This window comes from Salmo salar, chromosome 25, assembly GCF_965601325.2.
Source record: "Salmo salar chromosome 25, fSalSal1, whole genome shotgun sequence".
Classification (NCBI taxonomy): domain Eukaryota; kingdom Metazoa; phylum Chordata; class Actinopteri; order Salmoniformes; family Salmonidae; genus Salmo; species Salmo salar.
In genome coordinates, this window is record NC_138315.1 from 23,055,774 (window position 1) to 23,062,964 (window position 7,191).

A 7,191-nucleotide genomic window follows, 5' to 3' on the forward strand; every position below is an offset into this window, starting at 1 on the left:
AAAGATCGTACTTCTTGGAGAAATGTCCTCTGGTCTGATGAAACAAAAATATAACTATTTGGCCATAATGACCATCGTTATGTTTGGAGGAAAAAGGGGGAGGCTTGCAAGCCGAAGAATACCATCCCAACCGTGAAGCACAGGGGTGGCAGCATCATGTTGTGGGGGTGCTTTGCTGCAGGAGGGACTGGTGCACTTCACAAAATAGATGGCATCATGAGGCAGGAAAATTAGGTGGATATATTGAAGCAACATCTCAAGACATCAGTCAGGAAGTTAAAGCTTGGTTGCAAATGGTCTTCCAAATGGACAATGACCCCAAGCATACTTCCAAAGTTGTGGCAAAATGGCTTAAGGACAACAAAGTCAAGGTATTGGAGTGGCCATCACAAAGCCCTGACCTCAATCCTATAGAAAATTTGTGGGCAGAATTGAAAACGTTTTTGCGAGCAAGGAGGCCGGACTCAGTTACACCAGCTCTGTCAGGAGGAATGGGACAAAATTCACCCAACTTATTGTGGGAAGCTTGTGGAAGGCTACCCGAAACGTTTGACCCAAGTTAAACAATTTAAAGGCAATGCTACCAAATACTAATTGAGTGTATGTAAACTTCTGACCCACTGGGAATGTGATGAAAGAAATAAAAGCTGAAATAAATCATTCTCTCTACTATTATTCTGACATTTCACATTCTTAAAATAAAGTGGTGATCCTAACTGACCTAAGACAGGGAATTTCTACTAGGATTAAATCTCAGTAATTATGAAAAACTGAGTTTAAATGTATTTGGCTAAGGGGTATGTGAACTTCCAACTTCAACTGTATCTCCTCCCCTACATCTACACTGATTGAAGTGGATTTAGCTAGTGACATCAATAAGGGATCATAGCGTTCAACAAAGCAGCAAGGATTGTTTTAAGGTGGAGATATGATTCTTCTGTTGTAGTCATGCACAATGATCTTGGGTGGTCATTAATCAACAAGATAATTATAAAAAACATGCTTATTTTATTTTACAATGCACACCTTTGAAAACGGCCAAACTCCATTCACAACAGTATTCAGTTGGTAAGAGACAGACATTCAGTCAATACTAGGAATAGATTGTCCACCATCAATGTGTTTAGAAAAGATAAATAGGCTAAATAACATTTAGATTCAGAGCAATAAAGAAAATGAATAATTTATCTGAGCAAACAAAATACCTTTCATTAAATAAATTCAAACAATACTTTAGAACCATTTCAATATAATAAATTGGAAGTTTATGCAGGACTACGGTAGATGAAGGAACCAATCTACCTTTTCATACAGTTAGATTATTTATCTGGCCAATATGACACTGTATTATGTCTGCTGTTTGTAACAGTGAGTTATATGTTAAAATGTGATTGTATTATAATTGTATTTTAATGTTTAAGGACTCTTGGAATCCAAATGAGGACAAAAAATCGAATCAAATCAAACCTGGTCAGTTTATGTCATAGAAAGAGCAGGTGTTCTTAATGTTTTGTATACACATTGTATACAACTATGAGGAAGGAAGGGGCAGAGAGGGGAAAGAAAACAAGAGAAAACCCCAACTACCTGCTTACCTAGGGGGTGATGGGAAGTGATCGCGAATGTTGACTGGTTTGGGGGTGATGTCAGTGGGGACAGTGTGTTGCAGGATGTTACTTGAGTGGAAGTGGGCTCTGAGTCTGGGGTTGTATGTATCAAGTGTCTCAGAGCAGGAGTGCTGATTTAAGATCAGTTTTGCCTTTTTGATCATAATGAATGAATAGGATTATAACATGGACAGGAGGGGCCTGATCCTAGATCAGCACTCTGAGACGCTTGATACTGCCCTTGTAGAGACTGGTACTGTAGTTCAGGTGGGGGTACTGACTGTACTGACTGACTCTATGCAGGAGACTCTCTGACCAAGGTCCTGTGTTAAGTCTCCCTGGCCACAAACCTGGTGGTTTGTGGTGGCTGTGTAGTGTCTGGAGCAGGGTCAAAGCCATTATGGGCCATTGGATTTGAAGGGAAGGGAATCAAACCATTGACCTGCTGTCCCACCACCAACCCTAAATAAATATGCACCATAAAGAAGAAAAATAGCAACTTAGTATGATACTGAGCTCCTGATGTGACTGTATTCTGCAGAAGACGTATTACAAGTTACTCATGCCATACTTCTAGATTGAGCTCAGCCTGTGAATTAAAGGTTAGATCAGTCACCAGTCAAGCTGGTATGACATTACCCTGTTATGGTTTGTGGTGTCAAACCATCTCCATTCTTCCAGCAGTTTCCCTCCCTTCAAGTTGCCTCTCTGAAGTCTTGCATGTCTCCCTCTCCTAGTCTCTCTCTCCTAGTCGCTCCCCTCCTTTCCTTCAAGTAGTTGCTTTCTGAGATCTGTGTTCCAATAGTTTTAAAAAGTAATTATTTCCTGTGATCTGTACTCAAATAGTTTTAAAAAGTTGTCATTTTTTGGGATCTGTATTCAAATAGCTGTTGTCACCTCCAAAGTAACTATCCTTTACACAAAGCACTGTGACTCTTGTTAAGGTCAATGGCATCATGAACTTTACAAAGTTCCAGGACATTTTAGCCAAAAACCTGGTAGAGAAAGGCTCAGTGTCTTTATCCTCGGTAGAGTGCTGGAGTACTGAAAACAGGGCTGCCAATATTTTATTTATTACTTGTTAAACAAAATCTCTTTCTCTATAAACAAATATAATTTCCAAATATTTTTGAGCATTCAATATAGCTCAGTATTTGTATTATATATTTTATAGTGTTTTTTTGCTCATCTTTATCAAGGGTGCCAATAATTATGGACCCCACTGTAAATAAAAATGACAACAGTCGACTATTTTCAGCTACAGTGGAAGTACATGTACAGTGGGGGGAGGGGGTGATGTTACAGTGATACAGCTTTCCCTGAGAAAATACAAAATATCCCTTCACCTAAGTTGGTATGGGCAACTGTATATAAGTTCATAGAAAAAGTATTGTACATGTACTGTTGCCTCAGTAGCATACATCTACCTTTCTTTTACCCCTCTTTTCATCCCATGGCTCTGCCTGCGACTCTGGCTGAGGTATGTGACATCCCCCACAGGAGAAGAGAGTCACAGGGCTTTGATTAACAGGCACAGCTGAGTTTTTCATCACCTCACAACACATCTCTCTCATCTGAAAGCAGTAGTCTCAGCACTCTGGTCTGTGATACACTGAATCAATGATGTCTAGCCCATGTTAGCAACGTCGCTGCAGTTTTTCAAGTCTATAAAAACAGAGCGACATAAATTGGCCTTCATGGAGAAATAGGGCTAAAATACAGACGTCTTCATTGAGAAAGCTCATTACCTCAACATGTTGTACCTAGTCTATATTGTTGTAATTTATCTGCATTGGAGACAGCTATGGCATCCTTTATCAGACTAAGTCAGTGCACACAGCCAGTGTTTCAGTGAAGTAGGAGTGTTTACAGTATCTTCACTATGGGCCAAGGTTAAACGTATATTAAAAAAACAACCCATCTCTTTATGGTTTGTGAATGTATAATAAGGTTTGGGGATAGAATAGAATGCTTTATTACCCATTCTTTCAACAGAATTGGATACTTTTGCTGTTTTGGTTGGGGATCTGGAGGGGCTATGATTCTAGTAGACAGTAGAGGGGTAAAAACTACCTAGGAGCGACACCAGGGGAGAAGCCAAATGATTCTGCTTAGTCACTGGAAAAAATGGCATGGTGGAGGACATAGTGGACAGTAGCAGCTGCACATTGATAGCTACAGCATTATGCCAATGGTACTGAGCTCTCAATAATCCCACCACTCACTCCTTGGATAACAATTGTCCCCATCAACACTGAGGTAAGAGGATAGATGTGGCGATGATGGTGTCATAGGTCATCATGGCATGACTGTGCAAAGGATCCTAGGTTGTTTACCATGGGTAAGGGTAACTGACATGTAGGAGTCATATAGCCCATAAGGTTTGAACTATGACTATGGTTTGAATGCTTTCTGACTGAGGTCTTGTTTTTTATACTGCGTGCTGAGTAATGGAAGTCATGAAGGCATGTTTTTATTTTACTATCTTTATAATGTATGTGGGGTGAACATGATTGCATTTTTCATTTATCCTTAATTTATTCCGGTTTTTGTCATTGAGATAAAAAACTTTTTTGCAGCATGGGACACTTGAGCGTCATACATGAGAATAACATTGCCAGGATTTGGTACTCACCTTTCAGATCACATTATTCTTATGGTGTTTGACACACTCACAATGACAGACATCCTTGTTGAAGACAGGCCATCTACTTCACTCTGGACAGGTGACCAATGGAAGTGTTTTACTACTGACTCATCCAAGGCAATCATGGAGACAACATACAATACCTATACTTGTAGGTTATTTGCTTACTGTCATTATTTGCTTACTATTGGTCATTTTACTCACGTTTGATGAGTAATGACTGACAAACGTCAGGTCTGAAATAAATACATCTGTCAGGCTATACCAACTAAAACTAATCTCATTGTAAAACTGAACGTGCGTAAATAAAGGGTAATAAAGTACTTAGGCTCCTATAAAAACATACTACAGTATGCAAATATCAACTCTGACTGAAGTGCTGTTCTGGGATATATTTGACTTTGTCTATAGGAATATTGAAATCTGAACCATTGCGAAAGGACAACCTGGACCAGCACTTAGGGCCGTCTCACTATGTACAACAGCACTATGGGAGCGCTGGAGTTGCTCACCTCAACCCTGCCTGACTGCTCACCCTTTCTATGTGAAGCAAGGCAAGTGATTTCCCAAGTTTGGGATAATAAAGGATACTTGACTTTGGTCTACTCTCTCCTCATCCCGTCCCTGGCTGTCCTACAGACTTCTACATGGACTGTCCAGTGTCACTCCCTCACTGTTCCTGTCTGTCCGTCAGTAGATGGCCATTCTCTGAAAGAATGTTGAACATAAGTCCAATGGTCCACAGCAGAACATACTGCCCCCAGAGGTTGTTTGAAGAATCACAGCAGAACATACTGTCCCCAGAGGTTGGTTGAAGAATCACAGCAGAACATACTGCCCCCAGAGGTTGGTTGAAGAATCACAGCAGAACATACTGACCCCAGAGGTTGGTTGAAGAATCACAGCAGAACATACTGCCCCCAGAGGTTGGTTGAAGAATCACAGCAGAACATACTGCCCCCAGAGGTTGGTTGAAAAATGTGAATACATTAAAAAAAAACACTATCACAAGGTCCTATGAAGACAAACCACTGTTTAGAAACCACACACAGAGAAATATTACTTCCCTGCAAAATAAAAACACATTTATAACATACGTAATGCACCCAAAACTTAAAAACACTTTTTATTCACTGTATTTCATATGAGCTGAGGGAGTTGGGTTTCTCCCTCGTGTTCTTTGATTCAGTGTCTTCAGCCGCCATCATGTGAGGATTCAGACACAGCAGGCACAAGGTAATGTAATGTGCATTCCAAATGAGATATACATATATATATACACACACACACACACACACACACACACACACACACACATACATATACATACATATATATATACATATACATATACATATATATATACATATATATATACATATATATATACACATATACATACATATATACATATATATACATATATATATATATACATATATGTGTGTGTGTGTGTATATATATATATGTATATATGTATATGTATATATATATATATATATATATATATATATATATATATATATACATATACATATACATATATATACACATATACATACACACACACATATATGTATATATATATATGTATATATATATATATATATATATATATATATATATATATGTATATATATATATATATATATATATATATATATATATATATATATATATATATATATATATATATACACACACATATATGTATATATATATATATATATATATATATATATATATATATATACATATACATACACACATATACATATACATATATATATACATATACATATATACACATATACATATATATATACATATATACACATATACATATATATATACACACACATAAACTCAGCAAAAAAAGAAACGTCCCTTTTTCAGGACCCTGTCTTTCAAAGATAATTCGTATAATCCAAATAACTTCACAGATCTTCATTGTAAAGGGTTTAAACACTGTTTCCCATGCTTGTTCAAAGAACCATAAACAAACAATGAACATGCACCTGTGAACAGTCGTTAAGACACTAACAGCTTACAGACGGTAGGCAATTAAGGTCACAGTTATGAAAACTTAGGACACTAAAGAGGCCTTTCTACTGACTCTGAAAAACACCAAAAGAAAGATGCCCAGGGTCCCTGCTCATCTGCGTGAACGTGCCTTAGGCATGCTGCAAGGAGGCATGAGGACTGCAGATGTGGCCAGGGCAATAAATTGCAATGTCCGTACTGTGAGACACCTAAGACAGCGCTACAGGGAGACAGGACAGACAGCTGATCATTCTCGCAGTGGCAGACCACGTGTAACAACACCTGCACAGGATCGGTACATCCGAACATCACACCTACGGGACAGGTACAAGATGGCAACAACAACTGCTCGAGTTACACCAGGAACGCACAATCCCTCCATCAGTGCTCAGACTGTCCGCAATAGTCTGAGAGTGGCTGGACTGAGGGCTTGTAGGCCTGTTGTAAGGCAGGTCCTCACCAGACATCACCGGCAACGTCACCTATGGGCACAAACCCACCGTCGCTGGACCAGATAGGACTGGCAAAAAGTGCTCTTTACTGACAAGTCACAGTTTTGTCTCACCAGGGGTGATGGTCGGATTCGCATTTATCGTCAAAGGAATGAGCGTTACACCGAGGCCTGTACTCTGGAGCAGGATGGATTTGGAGGGTCCGTCATGGTCTGGGGTGGTGTGTCACAGCATCATTGGACTGAGCTTGTTGTCATTGCAGGCAATCTCAACACTGTGTTACAGGGAAGACATCCTCCTCACTCATGTGGTACCCTTCATGCAGGCTCATCCTGACATAACCCTCCAGCATGACAATGCACCAGCCATACTGCTCGTTCTGTGAGTGATTTCCTGCAAGACAGGAATGTCAGTGTTCTGCCATGGCCAGCGAAGAGCCCGG